Source organism: Lithobates pipiens, unplaced genomic scaffold, assembly GCF_037356315.1.
Source record: "Lithobates pipiens isolate NorthernLeopardFrog02 unplaced genomic scaffold, aLitPip1_a1.2 Scaffold_16, whole genome shotgun sequence".
Classification (NCBI taxonomy): Eukaryota; Metazoa; Chordata; class Amphibia; order Anura; family Ranidae; genus Lithobates; species Lithobates pipiens.
In genome coordinates this window covers 608,271,577-608,291,900 of record NW_027507748.1, presented here as the reverse complement: position 1 = coordinate 608,291,900, position 20,324 = coordinate 608,271,577, and the positions used below count along the sequence as shown (strand labels likewise).

Below are 20,324 nucleotides of genomic sequence, written 5' to 3'. Positions count from 1 at the left end.
ATCGCACGATAATCTGATCGTTAGTACAGAGCAGGGTCGTTCGGTGAGGTCAGTGATTGGTGAGGCACTGGCCACGGTAGTATCAGAGCCTGACACACACAGGTTACATACGCCGCGATCGTTACAGGGAGAGCAATAATTCTAGCACTAGATCTCTGTAACTCTAAACAGAGGAGATGTACAATCAGATTGCAGCAGATGAGATCAGACGATGCCATCGCAAAAAGGGGTCATTTGGGGGGAATTTGTACTTTCCTGACTTGTTAGTGTCTCAAGAAATGAGATACACCTGATGTACTGAAGGCCTGATCAGATATGATCAATTTTCAGCGATTGGCACCATAGTTTGTAGACTCTATAACTTTCACAAAGACCAAATAATATACACTAATGTGGGTTATTTTTACCAAAGATAGGTAGCAGTATAAATTTTGGCCAAAATGTATTAAGAAAAATTACTAATTAGCAAAAATTTATGACAGAAACAAAGAAAAAGGCATTTTTTTTCACAAAATTTACGTTTTATTTTATTTATAGCACAAAAAATAAAAAACTCACTAGTGATTAAATACCACTAAAAGAAAGCTCTATTTGTGTGGAAAAAAGGACGCAAGTTTCATATGGGTACAGTGTTGGATGACTGAGTAATTGTCATTCAAACTGTGAGAGCGCTGAAAGCTGAAAATTGGTCTGGTCAGGAAGGGGGTGTAACTGCACTGTATTGAGGGGGTTAAACTGACCACGCTGTTTGTAGCTTCTCACGGAACCATAGATGATAGGAGCCCAAAATTTTGACCACTGGTGGGGTAGGACTTCAGCTACCTACCCACCAGGTCGCCGAGCTATGACCCTCGAAGTCTATCTTCTTTTTTTTTTTTTTTTTGATGTTCATGTCACCTGTCTCCCCTGACTGCACTTCCCTGGTACAGAGATTTCGATAGCCGATCACGACAGTTCATCCAATATTATCTAATGGTGCAAGCATGAATTTTTTTTTTTCGTACGATACCAGATCGTACGATTTTCATTTAATCAATACAGTTGTTGTTTGAAAATACAATACACTACAATGCATTACATAATTTCCAAATTTTTATTCTGTTGTACGAGAATTTTTGTAACTTTAGTAAGCTCTTCATTTTCGATATGAGACTAGTATGCAAAAAAAAAAAAAAACGGACGAACATTCGTCTCATAATCTCATTGTGTGTACCAGACATTAGGATCCATTAACACCAAAGTCAGTAATTTGTAATGCACAGAGCAGGGTACAGGAGTAACAGATTTCAGAGGGTCAGCGGTAAGCAATGCAGAGTGTAGGGGCCAGGTGAGGAGTAATGCAGAATGCAGGGGTCAGGAGAACATAACATACAAAGCAACATCAGCTTCCACTCTTTTATTTTTTGTCAAAGCTGAAGTTAGAAGCTGATTGGCTATCATGCAGATTTGCACCAGATTTTGCACTTTCCAGTTTTAGTAAATCAACCCCTACAAATCAGGTGGGTGTGCTATAATTATTGATTAAGGTCCAACTTTAAGATGGAAACTTCTTTTACTCTCTGATTCTCCCATTCCACCTAGGAGCTGCTGTCTTTTTTCAAATGTGTGGCTGCAACAAACTTTTTTCGGTGTTTATACAGTTACGGCCGCTCCATTAGAGGTGCAGGGGTGCCACCCTCCCATTCCATGCACCTGGCCCCTAATCTGCATCCAGGGTGCCCAACGCATGGATTTCAGTGGTGTTTTTTTTTTGTTTTTTTTTTAAACAGGTGATTACCCGGGGCTCTAATTGGCTTAAAAAGGGGGTATGTTTGGGGTGCAGAGCACTGTGCCCTGAGCCCACCAAGTTGTGTGACGATAGCAAATTATAACAATATTCGCTATGCTCATCCTGATTCTCCTCCCAACCAACCGAATGCATAGGGGAGGGTTGGGTGGTTTGTTTACTGCCCCCCCCCCCCCCCCCAAAAAAATGGCGCACCAGTCGCCACTGTGTTTAAGGTTATATTTCTGTTACCTGTACAGGGTTCTTGCCTAATCTGACTTGTGGTGTGAGAGGCAGCAGACAAGGCCGGTCTTGATCTGCCCATCACATGACCACAATCAACCGATAAATTACGATTAACAGGATGACGACTTTTAGTTTAAAGCATAATCAAAACTGAGGATAAACAATATTATCTGTACAATCTATATGTACACTACTATTCCCATCTCCTCTTGTGTAATAGAGTTAAAGGATAAGTTCACCTTTTCAGAAAAAAATAATAAATGCAGATAAAAAAAATGTGCATTTATTATTTTTTGTTGCAGGAGCCTGTAAAGCATTGCACCAGGGATCAGCAGATTAATGATGCCATGCAGGTCTCCTGCAGAGGAAGCAGGAAGCAGATACATGCTGACAGGAAGAATGAATGAAATACCATGGCACTCACCGTGGTATTTCATTGAAAACTATAAGCCGACAGCCACAAAGACTGCTGGACCTTGTAGTTTTCCATTCACAGAGCGCTGTGAATGAGTGACGTGGCTGGGTGGGCGGAGCCCCGCACAGCCACTTAAAAAAAATCTTGACAGCTAGGGGGTGAAGAAGAACCCCCGCTAGCTGGCACAGCAGGGATCAGCGAGGGGGCCGGTGCATTCATAACATGTTACACTCCGAATATGGTTGAAACATGTAACATGTTATGAAAGGTGAACTTATCCTTTAAACATAGGCAGATGTAGTAGTAGTAGTTCCGCCTGAGTGGCAACAATGGCTCCCTCCATAGATACAGTGGAGGAGTGAGCATATCCACCTAAGGACAGAAAGGGTGGTATTTGCAAGGTAAGAATAAAATTTTGAAAAGCATAAAACATTAACTAATGCATCCACTTAAGCCAAGGACGAAAATACATTTTTAGTTTTGGGTTTAGATAAGCTTTAATTGATTAGATCAAAGCATTTTCATGTGTTAGAATGGCCCAATCAAAGTCCAGACCTAAATCCAATTGAGAATCTGTGGCAAGACTTGAAAATTTCTGTTCACAGGCGCTCTCCATCCAATCTGACAGAGCTTGTACTATTTAACAAATTTTTAGGCAAAAATGTCACTCTCTAGATGTGCAAAGCTGATAGAGACATCCCCAAAAAGACTTGCAGCTGTCTTCACATATTTGTAAAAAAAATTGAAACCCATTTATCATTTTCTTTCCACTTCACAATTATATGCCACGTGTTGGTCTATCACATAAAATCACAATAAAATACATTTATGTTTTTGGTTGTAACATGACAAAATGTGAAAATGTCAAGGGGTATGAATACTTTTTCAAGGCATGGTATATATAATGTATTTGCAAAAAAAAAAAAAAAAAATGTAAACAGTGTTTGAAATATTTTTCTTTCCATGTAGCTATTTCACATATCGTACATAGTGATCTTTCTGAATGGATTAATGGCAACATTGAGAGTGGAACTTTGAAAGTAATTACTGTGAAAAGCTATCAATATCCTGCAGCTCTTGTGTTTACATGAGACAAGTGCTAGTTTGCATTACCAGTGACCTGTAGATAGCACATTTCTGAATTAGGTGTGAAGTAATGTCCCGTTCTGACAGTTTTCTTTTATGCCTTAGTATTTGCTCTTCTAAATCTTTTTTCCGCTGAAGTGAAATAAATGTTTAGCTTTAATGATAATAATTATCGCAAACAGTAAAAAGCTATACGCACCTTGTTTATACAAGAGGGAAGAGTCTGAGAGGCAGCAAATGTACCGTAGGCACCCAGCTATCATATCTAGAAAATTATAGAAATGTAAAACTGGCTAAACGCATTATATTTTTCTCATCCTTTGTTGCATCTAAAGCTGGATACACTCAATCAATTTTCCTCAGATTTTTTCCTTTAGATTTACCAAAACCATATAATATGAGGTCAAACCTAAACACTTTCAATTTGTATGCAACCAGGCAGACCCTTGCACTACATAGTTAAAGGTAAATCTTATGCCGCGTACACACGACCGGACTTTCTGGCAGACTAGGTCCGACGGAATCAGTCCGTCAGACAATCCAATCGTGTGTGGGCTAATCCAATCGTTTTTCATTAAAAAAAAATCTGACTGACCTAGAAATAGAACATGTTTCAAATCTGTCCGACGGACTCAATTCCTATCGGGGTACCGTTCGTCTGTATGCTGGTCCAACGGACCATATACAATGCAAGGACAGCTATTGGCTACTGGCTATTAAACTTCCTTTTCTAGTCCCATCTTACGTCATCACATTCAAAACGAACGGACTTTCGAACGGACTCCGTTCTTGTGTGGGTAAGTCCATTCGTTCGGAAAGTCCGTTGGAACACCACTGAAAGTACGTTGGGAAGACTGTCGGACCTAGTCTACCAGAAAGTCCGGTCGTGTGTACGCGCCATAAAGGAGGTCAAACAACCAAAGTTGGATAGTGTGTATCCAGCTTTAGTGTTGCAGATCTCCCGCAGCCTGCATTGCATAGCACAATAAGGCTCCATTTATATCTGTGTTTAACTGCATTGCAAATCCCAGCAGAAAGAATTTAATGATTCCTGCTGCTGAGATTGACAGCTGTGTCCATCCGTGATCACATCAGGTAATAACTGGCTGTGTAAACATTCCCTGAATTTACCAACCCTCCATCCCTAGCAATTTCTGTGCATCCAAAAATCGCACATCCATAACCACTCAGCATCCTCATCACTCAACTGCCACCTACTTGTATCTCCTCTACAACATGTATTTAACCACTTGAGACCCGCGCTATAGCAGAATGACGGCTACAGCGCGGATCTCCTTTTCCGGGACGACGTCAATAGACGTAGTCCCGTGCACGAGCGGCCTGCGCGCCCCCTGTGATCGGCGAGTCTATGAGACTCGCCTGATCACCGATCCGTGCAAGGGGTCTATCCCGACCCCTTATCACGTGATCAGCTGTCAGCCAATGACAGCTGATCATGTGATATAACGGAGCCGGTAATCGGCTATTATTGTCAGCGCGAGGAGAAAAAAAAAAGCCGATCACCGGCGGCCGTGATCGGGACATCAGTCCCGATCATGGCCATCCCTGCCAGTGCCCACCTGCCCCCTGCCAGTGCCCACCTGCCCCCTCATAACTACACATAATAAAAAATTAGTGCCCCCCGTCAGTGCCACCCAGCAGTGCCCACAGTGCCACCCAGCAGTGCCCACAGTGCCACCCAGCAGTGCCACCCAGCAGTGCCCACAGTGCCACCCAGCAGTGCCCACAATCTGCCTCAACGAAGGTGCTGCACCCCAGTGCCACATATCCGTGCCCATCAGTGTCATCTACCAGTGCCCAGCAGTGCCGCCCATCAGTGCCCAGCAGTGCCACCTATCAGAGCCACCTATCAGTGCCACCTATCAGTGCCCATCAGTCCCATCTATCAGTGGTACCTATCAGTGCCCATCCGTGCCACCCATCTGTGCCACCCATCCATGCCATCTTATCTGTGCCCATCTTTGCCCATCAGTGCCGCCTTATCTGTGCCCATCGGTGCCGCCTTATCTGTGCCTATTAGTGCCGCCTTAACTCTGCCTATCAGTGCCCACCAGTGCAGCCTATCAGTGCCCACCAATGCAGCCTATCAGTGCCCACCAATGCAGCCCATCAGTGCCCACCAGTGCAGCCTATCAGTGCCGCCTAATCAGCGCACTTCAATGAAGGAGAAAAATGACCCGTTTGAAAAATTTTATAACAAACTATTAAACATGATTTTTTTTTTTTATGCCTTTTTTGTTTGTTTAGCAAAAAATAAAACTCCGAGCTGTAACTAAATACCACCAAAAGAAAGCTCTATTTGTGGGAAAAAATTAAAAAAATTTCATTTGGGTACAGTGTTGTATGCCCGCGCAATTGTTATTTAAAGTGCATCAGCGCTGAAAGCTGAAAATTGGTCTGGGACTGAGGGGGGTTTAAGTGCCCAGTAAGCAAGTGGTTAAATAAGTGACCCTGTCACCACTCGCCAGACCATTCATTTCAACAAAGTATTTCCATAGTTTATTTATTACAGGTATTAATATCGCCCAGTCAATTTACATACTAGACATTCCCGTCAGTCCCTAGACTCAAGTAACTTGCAATCTAAGGGTGCCCATTGTCCCCCCTGCTTTTCCCCCTGGCATTGGAACCCTTATTTGCAATGGTCAGGGCTACCCCTGATATAACCAGATTTAAAAGTGGAATCCTGGAAGATAAAATCATATTCTATGCAGACCATCCCTTATTATATCTGAGGGACATTACCGGCTCGGTGGTGACAGTGATTAACCTAGATGAAGAATATGGATCCTGCTCTGGATTTTCCAAAATTTGCCATAAATCTGTTCTCTTTCCATTGGACCCCCTGTCTGCCTACAAGAACCTCTCAGATATATGTGACATCCTCCTTCCGATATCTTGACGTTCCTCAAGATTATCTTTCATTAAATCTTAAACCTATCCTACATAAATTTGAAAGTAAATGCACTAGTTGGTGTAAATGTACAATCTGAGGTCCCTACCTTACAATTTAGATGGGAGCCAATAAGGCCTGGTTCACCCTATGCATTTTTTTGTGTATTTTCAGTTCTGCAGAAACACACTACAGTCCATTTAACATGGTTTCCTATGGGTCATGTTCACATCTCTCCATTTTATGGAAAGGACCAAGGACTTTTTTCTGGTGAGCCTGACTACCAGCATTCCCCAGGGTTTGTCCACGGGAGATCCCACCAAATCCACACATCGGCCACCTCACCTGTACACACTCAGCCCCCCTCACACCTGTATATATTTCAGCCCCCCCCACCTGTATATATATATGTCAGCCCCACACATACACAAATCTGTAAACACACAAGCCTCTGGCTCCTCCCTGTCTCCCTGTACACAAACAGCCCCCTCCCTTTCCATCACAGCCCCCTTCTTGCAAAGGAAATCTTCCTACCTAGTCCCAGCTCGTTTTCACAAAGCTAAGATGTATAATTTCTATAGTGTACAGCATGGCTCCCCTTCACTCATCCTGCCTTCCTCTGGCCCAGGCGGGCCCCTCAAGCCCCTTACATTTGTATTGGCTGTACCCCCCTGATGGCGGCCCTGCTCCTTCCCTGGCTGCTACATAAAAGGGGGCAGCGGAGGAGCTAGATCAACACAGAGCATCCTGCATGCACTTTTAGGCCTGGTTCACACCTATGCATTTTTTAGTAAGTTTTCAGTTTTGCGGAAACACACTACAGTCCATTTAACATAGTTTCCTATGGGTCACGTTCACAACTGTACATTTTATGGAAAGGGCCAGGGACCAGTAGGTTGTGTTTTTGGTTCCATAGACCTCAATGAATCAAAAATGTATATTGAAAAATGCACCTGAAATATGCATCAACTGCAACCTGCATAGGTGTGAACCAGGCCTTAGTGTGCTTTTTAGAAAGCGCAACAAAACTGCGGGACATAATAGAAATTATGGTTTGCTCAAGAAGCAGAGGGGCAGTGTGAAGCTGCCATAAAGAATAGTCTAAAGCAGTGCCTGGTGGTGGTAAACAAATAACCAATTCATAGTGTGCGGGCCTCAGTGCCCATGTGAGTGAGATCTTAAAGTGGTTGTAAACCCTGTACTACCACTTTTACCTAGAGGTAGGCCTATAATAAGGCTTACCTGTAGGTACCGTGAATATCTCCTAAACTTGCACTGTTTAGGAGATATTCACTGTATCCACATGTGCCGATGTCATCGGCTCATGCGCACTGAAGAAACGCCTCGCTCGTGCCGTTTCTTCAGTAGCTGTCCTCTGACCAGTGGCTCCCGTGCACATACGCGGGAGTGACATCTTTGCAGCTCTGGCCAGTCACAGCAGTGTATGGGGTCTGCTGCAAAATCTTCCATCTAAGGTAAGTATTTCTTAATGCATACTAGCTCATTATGCCTTTGTCTTGCAGGTTGTTTTTTTTAAACACCAAAAGCATCCTACAGTACAACTAAGCTAACATACCCCTCATGTGCTAGGAACAGGAGATCAACTGATGGGCAGAACATTTAGGAAAGAGTGGCCATTGGTGTCAGGGAGACAGATTGAATGAGAAGAGGACAGTGCTATCATGGACAGAGCTCAATGGAAGGTGAGACAGTGTTCTGGAAACATGGACTGAGGGTAAGTACTGATCATTTGCAGTATAAGTGAAAGAGTGAAGATCAGTCGATGGAACTATTGTGGAGGAGCTCTACTCCTTTAGACACCGAGCAGAAAAACTTACGATAGATAGGCTTCCAAAGCTTCTAAATGCCTGTTTTCTATACACAGTACATCATATTTTTGACAAACATGCCATGTGTTTTTTTTAAGCTAGTATGTCAAGTTTATTGCATCTGCTTTGTATTACAATTAATTCAGTTCTGTACAGCATCCATGCAGGGTCTGGTTGAGCAATGCATGTAATTCATAGCAGGGATGCTCCCAAAGAGATGAATGTTGTATCCTTCTGAAATAATTAAAGCCATAAAGGCATGGCTCCACAGAGAATCGTGGTAGGATTTGTACTTGGACAGAAATGATTATATGGAAGGAGATCATGTCATAATATATGGCCCATTTGTGCATTGTGTTGTGTATTCATATAATTTGCATAACTGGAGTGCACACGATTTGCAATGCAGCTTGAAGAAGAACACAACTCTATAAGCCTTCCCAAAAAAAGATATGAAGAGTGCAGTCACCAGTATTGCCCGTAGTCTCCCTACAGCTTATTTTTTTCCTATTACTCACCTATAATACCCTTTCTGCAGCATGTGTTAAGGTGGCCATTTTAGTACAGGCAAGACTTTACCAGTTTTTCCCTTATAAGTAAAGTGCAGGGCTTTGTGGGGCAGTACTTGGACTTGGGAGGGCAGTGATCTGAGAGCAGGGCTCTGTGGGACGGAATGTTTGAGGAGTAGGTCCATGTTTCTAGGATTGAGTGGGCACTGGGCAGCATAGAAATGAACTGGGTAGCCATCCACTGGCTAATCATTCTTCACTGGAAATCCACTTTATTCCCTATCGCCCAACTAAAAACGAGAATGAACGCAATCAATCTTATGGAAAAAAAAATCCATGCATTATATAATACTTCACAACTCTATAACAAAATATGGGATCCCTAGTTTAGACACCCTGATATTCTTTTTCAACCTATAGATAATTAATCTCAATTATCGAAGATTCCTGTTGAGAACTTAAAATACTAATACTTTACAATTATAATATACCATTTATATGGTTATAAATAGACTTTTATCACTTATATCATATTCCTTACAATATTGTATCAAGAATTGTATTATTCTTACAAGTTCTTCTTTTTTTTTTTGAAATAATTTATTTCAATAATCCTTTGACTACATGCATACAATGTATTGTCTACGGTATTTTTGATGTGCAATATTATCTTGTACCACTATATTTTTCTAAATAAAAACTTTGTATACAAAAAAAAGAAAAGAAACAAACTGGGTATGATTGATATATTCAATCCCTCCCAGAATCAGTGCTCATTACATAATCTGCAGAGCCAGAAGGACTACAAGTGGGAGTCTACCGACCCTTCCTCTGCAGGAAGTGGCTGTGTGAGGATTAGAGTCTCTCACCAGGAAGTTATGTTGTTCCACAGGACATACCATGACAAGGACATACCATGACAAGGACATATCATGACAAGGACATACCAGGACAAGGACATACAAGGACATACCAGGACAAGGACATATCATGATAAGGACATACCGGGAAATGCAACACTATTTTTTAGGATGAATTTAAGAATGTTGTTGTTACTATCCAGATATATATATTGTAGAGGGTAAGCCTGGGGCAGGGTTAAGAGGGGGTCAATTGAAGAAGGCAAGTACTTCCCCTTCAGACCTGCTTATTATCAGGTGTGCTGAAAGTGTCAGTGTGGAGTTGTTGAGTAGGAGAGAAAGACACAGCAGCACGCTGTGTGGAGACGTCCATTGCTGGAAGGTGTACCTGCTGGGTGAGCTTAAACCACAAAAAGACTTTAGCTGTGTTTGGAGCTATGAACTGTTACCTCTAAGCCTGTGGGCTGATGAACTGTGAGCTGTACCCGTGTGCACATCCGTGTGACAAGACAAGCCTGTCTGATGTTATGTTTTGTTTTGCTGAATAAAAGCCAATTTTATTTTACTGGACTGCCTCTGAGCCAGCTCTTTACCCCCCTGATCCCCTAATATATATATATAATATATATATATATATATATATTATATATATATATATATATATATATATAGCGCCAACAGAAAGTGAAGAAAAACTCTTCTTAATAGGGTGGCACCAAACAGTTGAGATCAGGGAAACAATTTGTCTGTGGTCACTCTCAGCAGTGCTCCAAAAGTAAGTGAATAAACACTCTTACCGACTGGGGTGGACACACGTGTCGTATGACAGTGGGTCAAACAGGCTTATGATCCTATGAGGGCTGAAGCTGGTGCTGTACCCAGAGGATGGTTCGCTGAATCCAATATGGGATCCCCAACTCTCTGCTCCAAGGTTCCACAGGCCGTTCCAGCAGCGAATGGATATTACTGCAAGGTAACTCTCGAAAATGTGGATTCAAAAGGACATACGCCCCATGAATCAAACAGACTTGTTGGTGATTCTTCACCACAAATAGTAGAGCCCAGATAGATATAGGCGTTGATACAATTGGATAAAATAATCTTCTCACAAGGACCACCGGTCAACAAGAAAGGAAGCTTGAAAAAGTAATTTCCCTGTTCTCAACTGTTTGGTGTCACCCTATTAAGACGAGTCTTTCTTCACTTCCACACCTTTATGGACTGTTACCCTACATCGCTTTATGCACTTTATGTGTTTCAACATTATTTTTCTTGAGGATATATATTATTTTACATTAACCACTTGCCGCCCGCCCTATAGCCGAAACACGGCGGCATAGTGGTTTCATAATCCTGACCAGACATCATATGACGTGATCAGGATTTTGAGCAGCTGCGCACCCCGCGGCAATCGTTGTTGAACTACGATCTCGGTAAAGAGTCTCCGACGGAGACTCTTTACTACGTGATCAGCCGTGTCTAATCACGGCTGATCACAGTGTAAATAGGAAGAGCCAGTGATCGGCTTTTCCTCACTCGCATCTGTCAGACGTGAGTAGAGGAGAGCCGATCGGCTGCTCTTCTGACAGGGAGGTCTGTGCTGATCGATTATCAGCGCAGCCCCCCCCCGGGATGCCCACACTGGACCACCAGGGATGCCCAGCACCAGGTATGCCACCCTAGACCACCAGGAATCCCAGTCAGTGCCCACAATGGATGCCAATTAGTGCCCACAATGGATGCCAATCAGTGCCCACAATGGGCATCACTGATTGGCATGCATTATTGTTTGCCACTGATTGGCATCCATCAGTACAGTATAATACAATACAATGCCACCTATCAGTGCCCATCTGTGCCACCTATCAGTGCCTATCCATGCTCATCCGTGCCGCCTATCCATGCCCATCTGTTCCGCCTATCCATGCCCATCCATGCCAATCCGTGCCAGCTATCAGTGCCAATTTGTGCCACCTATCAGTGCCCATCCGTGTCACCCATCAGTGCCACCTATCAGTGCCACATATCAGTGTCCATCAATGCCACCTCATCAGTGCTACTTCATTGGTGCCACCTCATCTGTGTCCATCAGTGCCGCCTTATCAGTGCCCATCAGTGCAGCCTCATCAGTGAAGGAGAAAACCTACTTATTCACAAAGTTTTGAAACTGAAACAAAAAAAAAGTTTTTTTTCTAAAATTTTCTGTTTTATTTTTTTATTTGTTTAGCAAAAAATAAAAACCGCAGAGGTGATCAAATACCACCAAAGGAAAGCTCTATTTGTGGGAAAGAAATGATAAACATTTTGTTTGGGTACAGTGTAGCATGACCGCGCAATTGTCCTTCAAAGTGCGACAGCGCTGAAAGCTCAAAATTGGTCTGGGCAGGAAGGTATTGAGGTTAAGATAGGATTGATATGTCACTGTACTGTCTACATTAGCACTGCATTGTTCCATATAGTTTATCATTTTTATAAATAGAGTGAAACGTGAGCACTATGCAATCTCTTTGTTTTTCTTGGAGTTATATCTGCCTAAAAAGTGTTTTTGTTTGGTGAACCCTGGGCTCAGTGATTCTTCTAAAAAAAATCCCTTTAATGAGATACCTGATATTCATTTCCTCCATGTACCATTGTATTTGTCCTGGGATTAAAAAGAGCATGTTTTTTTTTTTACTTTTGTAGTGAGGGTCATCCTACCAAGGTGAGAGAGTTATTACATCACAAAGATATCAGGATATTTTCTATGGTTCTTTGGTTTAACTTAAAGGGCAACTCCACTTTCCTGGGAAAAAAAATAGCAAATAAAGAAAAAATAATATAGCGTATACAATTGTGACACAAGTCTTTTTGTAACTGAATGTTATTAAAAATCCTTTCCTTTCCAATCTGCAGCTCTGTAATTTTCTGTAAATGCAATGCAATATGGCTACCTGGAGGTGTTCTGTACACAGAATGTAGTGTGATTGGCTCACTGATTTTCCCAGAAGTCTACGCTAAGATACAAGTCAGATATCAGACATCCCCTGCAACAAAAATGTCTTTTTGGTGAGATACTCCCAATAGGAAATTACATCTAAAGGGATGCAGGCCCAGCAGCTTTCTGCATTAGAGCCCTGCAGGTGCAGCAGCTGATTGATAATTATGAAACCAGTCCCATTAGATTCACTTTCCCACATGAACACAGACAAACACACAGGAATTTCTTCAGAATAACAAAAGGTGGGAATCTGCAACAAAGTTTATTAAAATTCTTGTAATGTACCCAGAGGGGAATGTTTTTTTTTTTTCTCAACAAAAGTGGAGGTACTCTTTAAGGCTATATACATGTTTAAATTTGAGAACGTTTTTTTTTTTTTTTTCACATTGTATTGGCATTGTATCCAATTCTGTTAATAAGTGCAGCTCATATTTTTACACACTTTTCTTAATTTATAGTGAACAGTATTGCTTGTTGTCTCCTTGCCGCTTCTCCCATTACGGATGTACCATGCCTTGTTTCATACCATGTCTCTGTGTGGTAGTAGAGACAGGGCTTTCCTAAAGCCAGAGCCTTCAGCAAAGAAAACAGAGAGCAACATAGTAATAACATCACAAATCAAAAGAAGTGCAAACAAATTCATTGTTTTTTTTTTTTTTTTTTACTACCCCCCAAATGTAAGTGTAAACTAAGTCTACAGTTCAGTTCCTCTATAACGCTAGGTTATGCATTTTTGCGGGCTATGTTTGCACGGACAAGGCAGCCCTTTCAAATCATTGGGCTGCCATGCCTACATTTCCACAAAAAAAGTTACATGCATCTACATACAGCCACAGGAAAATCACATGGTCTTTTTGACCATACAATTTCTCTGCAGTTCCCGCACCCACAGACACACTGCGATTTTACATGCACAGGGCTGTCATTGAGAATGAATGTCAGCCCTGCGTGTTTCCACAGAGCAGTGCGTTTTCACTGCGGGTAATGGCAGGTGCAGGATTTTCTGTGATTCCCACAACCACACACAGAAGTGTGAACCGCATTAAGCCCATCTGAACTTTTGGCTGAAATCAGTTAAATACATTCAGGTTGAATCGAAAACAAAAGATGTGCAAAATCAAGTGAATGGGCTTAGTTCTAGATGGTCAGTATTACACTGCATATTATCAGCTGGTAGCTAATGGTGTTAAATTATTAAATATGATTATTTGACACCAAAAACACAGTTTGAAGCAATCTTTTAGGGCTTATATGGATAATTTGAATCTCATGCTACTGAACAATGTGTGGCAGTCACCACATTTATAACATACTGAAATCAATGTGCAACTAATTAGGCAGTTGCAAACAAGTGTTTATGTTGCTTGGTAACAGATGTTTAAAATCGCTGTTCAAAATAACCCAAGAAAGCCTTTATAGACTTTCAATGTCAAAAATCAGTGAACAGAAACCACCATACAGAACAGGTGACAGGTTCTCTTTGGTAATGCATTAAAGCTGAACACTTGTGTGACTCTGGTCTACTGCCAGTCTACATGTCCCAGGGTGTGCTAACAGAATACCAAAATGTATTGCTAGGCAAATACTTTTTGGGGGGATAGTGTGGTGAATGGTTAGACCCCTGTTAAGTTTTTCTGTTTAACACATATTTTTGATTTTGCATTGAAATTACAACTAGATATAATGTAACATGGTAGCATGGCCATCAGGGAAGCATACAAAATAAGAAATGCCAAATAGGTACATAAAGCTGAGGAGCAGCAGAGTTGACAGAATACACATGGCATGTACCAATGCCACTGCCAAAGCTGAACCACCCTCGTTACATGATGGTAAAAATAGAAATTACAAATATTAGGCACCATTGGCATTGGAAGAACAGGACCTCTGTACCTATGAGGAACAATTAGAAGGAAAGGAAAGAGAAAGAGTAATAGAAAAGAGGACAGACGGAAAATGCAGAGGACAAGATTCAGAGGGGAGACTGAATCGCCAATGGTGGTCTTTGTTTAGGAAGAGAGTACACCTCAATGCCCTAAATTGTTTTCTGCCTTCCTCTGGATACATTTCCAGTTTGGGGCTTCTGAGGATTTTTCATACTATATAGCTATGTATCATATTGGTTTCTTTCCATTCTTAGGGGTGTATTATGCCTTCTGCCTATGTATAATACTTTCCTACATACCAAGGCCAATTTTTAATGGTGGGTTTTCAATGGACTATTAGCGCACCTTAGCAGACCTTAAATGGTTCCTGACCTTTTTTGCCAATGGACCACACAGTAGAATTAAGCCAGCCATCTCAACTAGGTATCTATGGAACCCTAAACTTCCACCAGAGGTTGCTAGGGGTTCCTCGAGCTGTGGCTGATTGGATTGATCTTCTATTTGATGATGCTTGTGTAGCGGTACCCCCATGGGGGCTGCTGATTTTGTTAATTTACCTTTTGTCGATCACTCCGCTTCCAATCCCCCCATGCAATCACAGGACACCAGTCAGGATTTCAGATTTATATTGCTTTATTTGGGAATAAATCTGTGTGGCTATTCAGTGGAGTATATGAGATGCCCCTTCTGACCCCATTTTCTTCAAAGGGTGTTAATCTATAGCCGTAGCTTTGTTACTTAAACCCCTTGTAGCAATCTTTTCTTTGGTTCCATTTCTCTTTAGGATACAGTACTCTAAATTTAGACAGATAAGCATTACTCTGAATAATCGCTTCTGCCAAACTGGTAGATATCCTATGGGTGTTGAACTCAAAGTCACAGGCCATCACTACCTATTTCCATGACTTGCATATCAATCTTCCCTCAGTCCTTGAAAGTGCTTGATACTATGCTCCTTGGATGCACAGTATGAAGTTCTGTTTTAGCTCCTCTGGGTTTGCACTCCCTTTGCTCTCTCCCAATCAACTGTCCATGTTCTACTCACAGAAAGTGATCACCCAGTCCTCTTCTACCGCTTTGCTCCTACTTCATCCTCCGACACTGCACATCCGAATAGGGACGCCCAGTATTTCCCCAGCACTACATATTAGCGTTGTCTCCAGGGGCCAGACTCTCAGCATCCCTGGACTTGCCTCCTCCTCAGAGGCCCTGGGATCGCTGAATTCCTGGGCCTCTGGACCTGAACCACCGAACCTCCAACTCCGAACTCCCTACAGCATGTGACCCCCCCTTTTTATGAAAGACCTCCCCATGTAAATTAACCGTTTGTCAATCCTCTCACATGGGTTTCCTGCCACTCAGGTCTAAGCCCATCCTCTCTTTCCAGCACAATCCACTGTCAAGCAGAGAAGGTATCCCTGAGCCCAAGTGTAGGCGGCCACACCCCCTTCTATTCTGACACTTCCAACCCTGAATCAACAACCAGGCCTAGTAAATAACATGGCCCTGGCTAAATTTGCCTTTCTCTATATCCTACACTATCAGAAAAACCAAGCCCCTTGCTAAACGTAAAGGGCGCTACACTTGTATAGTTCCAGAGCCATCGTTACTGGACAAAGCCAGCTGCGTGACAGCACTTATCTTTTTAGTTGTTTGTAAGGGTGGCACTCTAACCACCATCATAATGGTTGCTGTTTTCCTGCTGACCACCAATGTAAGGGGCATTTTACCATGACCCCTGTGGTGGAAATTTTATGAAGATGTATTTTAATATGTATTGTCACAGTGTCTCCCAGTGTTAGTACTCCTGCAGCCTGCTCTAAAGAGCTGACTGGGGCAGACTGATGCTGGTTGAGATCTGTTTGGTAGTGGAAAGCTCCTTGGGGATGTAGAGAAGTGTCTGCGGAGTGGGGACATGTCCGCCAGCAAAGGGCCCCTGTGCGATGCACAGAACGATCATCTGGAGGGGATGTGTTGGCTCTGCAAAGACATTATCGTTTTAGCGGATGTACACTCGTGTCACCCCTGTATGCCTGATCAACATATTTGTGTTGCCATGGCGTACACCTGCAGATAATCTCTCATCCACAGAGACAGTAGTAAAGTCCGGGTATGTGTTGTTCTCTGAACAACGCAGAATAAAGACTCATGAAAAAAACTGTAAAAACGTGAGTCTTTGACTCGTTGTGGTCAGGAGCAGCGTTCATAGTCTCAGACTTCCTGTGATCTCATTACAGAGACAGGGGGCTGGAGATCGTACACGTTGCCCCTGCCCAGACACACCCATAAGACTCCCATTGTCATTAATCATTGGTTGTTGTATAAATTCATATCCTTGTTTGGTCATGTCCTTGTTTGGTCATATCCTGTGAGGTCACATCCTGTTGGGGGCTTCCTGTTAGTGACTTCCTTTGTGTGTGTGTGAATAAAACCCAAGAGCCTCTTCCCTGCTGGGCAGATGAAGGAACGATAGAGCCAAGATGGTGATTATGTCTGTTCACCAGGGAAAAGGGGAGACATGGGTTATTTAAGGGTGCATTATACAAAAAAGGCTTAAAGGGCGCTTAATAGTGCAAGAGTATAGTGGAATTTCCACGACGCCCCCAATGAATTGGTTTTAGTAATGGTTTTGCGAGAGCTAAAATATATTTTAGGGGTTCCTTTGGTGTGAGACGGTTTGTTACTTTAGTGCAGGGATATGCAATTAGTGGACCTCCAGCTGTTGCAGAACTACAAGTCCCATGAGGCATAGCAAGACTCTGACAGCCACAAGTATGACACCCAGAGGCAGAGGCATGATGGGTCTTGTAGTTATGCAACAGCTGGAGGTCCGCTAATTGCATATCCTTGCTTTAGTGCATTGGTAAGCCAAAACAAATGGCACCTGTGCACACATTACTACAAAGGTATGAAGCTGGCCTAAGGCGATCCATAGACGGTGTGAATTTCTTTACCGTGGTTCCAGGTTACAGACAGTGTTGACAGGGGAATCCCTTCAATTGTGTTCTCCAGGGGGAAGGCTTCCCGACCAGGAGAACATAGTGATTACTGCTAGTGGCTATTACAGCCACTAATGATAATCACATGTGAAATCCAGCAGGCTGGTTGTACCCACGTTGATTGATCAATAAATGTGGGTACATTCAGTCAGTCCATACATGATACGAATCTCGGCCGGTTCAGCAGGAACTATCTATGGCCAGCCTAAAACATTTGTAATACAGGTTCTTCTTTTCATAGTATTTTTTTTTGTTAATGAATGCAAGGTCATCTTGTCATTATGTTAATGACTTCTAAAAAGGATAAGATGAATGACTTGTGTTGGCAGAAGTCAAATTGTACATGTTTTGCTTGTTCCATATTCTGTAAATAGACACGATTCATGACATCACACAAACAGACCAATGATGGTGATGAAATCTCTGCACTGCATCGTTCTACTTCACACATGTTTAAACAAATATGGTAAGCAGGAGTTTAGAGATAATGCATTCAAGCTGCTTGCCTGGGACATCTCACAAGCCCATTAACTGATTTGATTTTTCCTTTAGTTGCGCTGATTCATAACGAAGCCTTTGCTTATTTGTGTATCTGGACGGTGTGGTTATTTTTCAACGCCGATTTGCAAGAATTAGGAAAATGTTGTTTGTAAATCTAAAGTTTGGGAGGCTCTAAACAAATGCTAAACCTTCAAATCAACTTGTTTATAAGCAGGTTTTAAGTACACCATCTGTTATTTGTGCGTACACGCTGTACCCAACCAGTGCAGCTAATTGGAAAATGAAATTCAAGTGTGCTTGTATGGCTGCAGGAAATTGTGTTATAAAAGCAGATGCGTGGTTTATCCGCCACCGAGACACTTCCAGTGAATAGGATTTCAAATCTCCAAACTCATGTCATTTTATAAATTGCATTGTTGAAAAGTACATAAATGAACAAACAGTAGCCAGATGCAATTATCTCTTTGAAAAGTTAACAATCAAGTACAAACTTTATATGTTCACACAGGTGCTGAGGTCTGTACAACGTGGATCGACTGAGTATTGATGTGTCCGGAGATGGGAAACGGCATCTAAATTGACAGTGGAACTTCACTCTCTCAATCCTTATTGATTATTTGTAATCCTTATGCTGCTGGTATTAATAAATGGATAGGAAAGTACTGTGTATCATATTTACTTGTTTTAAAGTGTTACTAAACCCAGGACCCTGCATTCACTATATCTGGTCTCCCACAGTACACAGAGCATGGAAATACAATAGTTTTCGTAAATATAAATTGCTAAATACTTTTTTCTCATCAGCAGTATATAGCAGTCTTGTGACTTCTATCAGTGCCTGTCTGGACAGTGTTGATTGGCCCTGTGATGATCACATGCAATCTCCCAAGAAAATTAAAACTCTCTAGCAATACACACCAAACTGAGCATATGCAGCCTGACTCTAGTAACCCTGTCTTATCCGGACATGTTATGGGGACAATGCAAGAAGGGGAGGATCTGTGCATACAGGATCAAACAGTCCTTTTACACAATGCAGAGGATTAACCCATTAGGCTCCACAGCATGCTTTACTGCATATACAGACTGATTTTACTGTTGTGTGTTTAGTAACACTTTTAATATTTTTTTTTTTTTTTACATTTCTTCTTTTACTTCCTAGCTTCCAGGCCTAGACAAATTATGTAATACATCCCAGGAGTCTTCAGGAAGGAAAAGGGGGTTTATTGAGCTAAGCACACCCTCCTGCTTGTATGCCTGAGCTAAGGGTAGACTGATTCCAGGAAGTAAATACTAAATGAATCATCTGCCCTTACTCAAGATGGCTGCAGCCAGAAATGCTGTGGGGTGTTTTCAAAAGTGATTTCACAGCAAAATAAAGCACGGAGACATGGATGGATGGATGAGTTTGCTTTGAATAACAAAAATGTATAAAATAGCATTTTTGGTTTGTGATGCTCAGATGCAGTGTAGCTCTGCTTTAACAGGCATGAGCATTCGAGGGCCGTTCACCTGCATGCCTGTCCTATTAGGACAGGGCTGTGTCTGTGTTTCCCTACAGACATACATGGGCAACACCTGGCAGACCCATATGCATAAACAAATGGCCATTTCACAGTGTATGTCCCCAGCTCCAGTATCCATGAGGTCTAATTGTGACAGAAATTATAATTGTAGCAGCGGGCTCCTGAAGAGCGCGCGCTACGTTTTTTTCAAAGTTAAACTTTACCTAAACTGCAGTTTGGTTTGGGTTTATTTGTCAGTCTAACTGGACTGTGAGATGCTTAGCCTGGCCACAGGGGACACTGTCTCTTGTGGCAGGTGTGAAACTATGGTCTATTTAGGTGCTTGGGCACTCTTTTTCAGAGCCAGGTCTGTGGGAGTGGCCCTCCCGCTGTGTCCTCTGGGAGAGGGTATTTAAGATGCGGATGTCACGTGGCTCGGGGTTCCGGTCCAGTATGTGGTACTGATTACATGGTCCTGGTACTCTAGGAAGCCTAGGAAGGCTATGGCCTGGGGTGCGGATCCACTTGACTTTAATGTCTTGGAGCTGGCTAGCCAAAGGCAAGGAAACTAAAGGAGGATTCTGAGGTGGATGGGTGCCATCTCCGGTTCGGGAGAGACCCAGTGTACTTCAAGCATTCCAGGGGAGGACTCTTTAGAAGAACACCACGTACGGGTTGGTTTTCTTAACAAGAGCCTGGAAGGGCTGAAGTAACCGAAAGAATCCGGTCTTGTGTATATCGCCAAGCTGGCTGAAAGATCCAGGTATCCTACAAGTGTTCTGAAGCTTAGTTTCCCTACATGTTCTGCAACAACTCTTGCGACAAAGACTTT

At 42.4% G+C, this 20,324-nt stretch overlaps 1 long non-coding RNA gene across 1 annotated transcript; it reads left to right on the top strand.

Annotated features, from left to right (window-relative positions):
- Positions 1–1,394: 1,394 nt before the first annotated feature.
- Positions 1,395–18,619, top strand: LOC143984476 (uncharacterized). The gene is made up of 3 exons (XR_013274877.1): positions 1,395–1,499; positions 8,017–8,161; positions 18,496–18,619. It is a non-coding gene; the product is annotated as an uncharacterized LOC143984476 (long non-coding RNA).
- Positions 18,620–20,324: the final 1,705 nt, after the last annotated feature.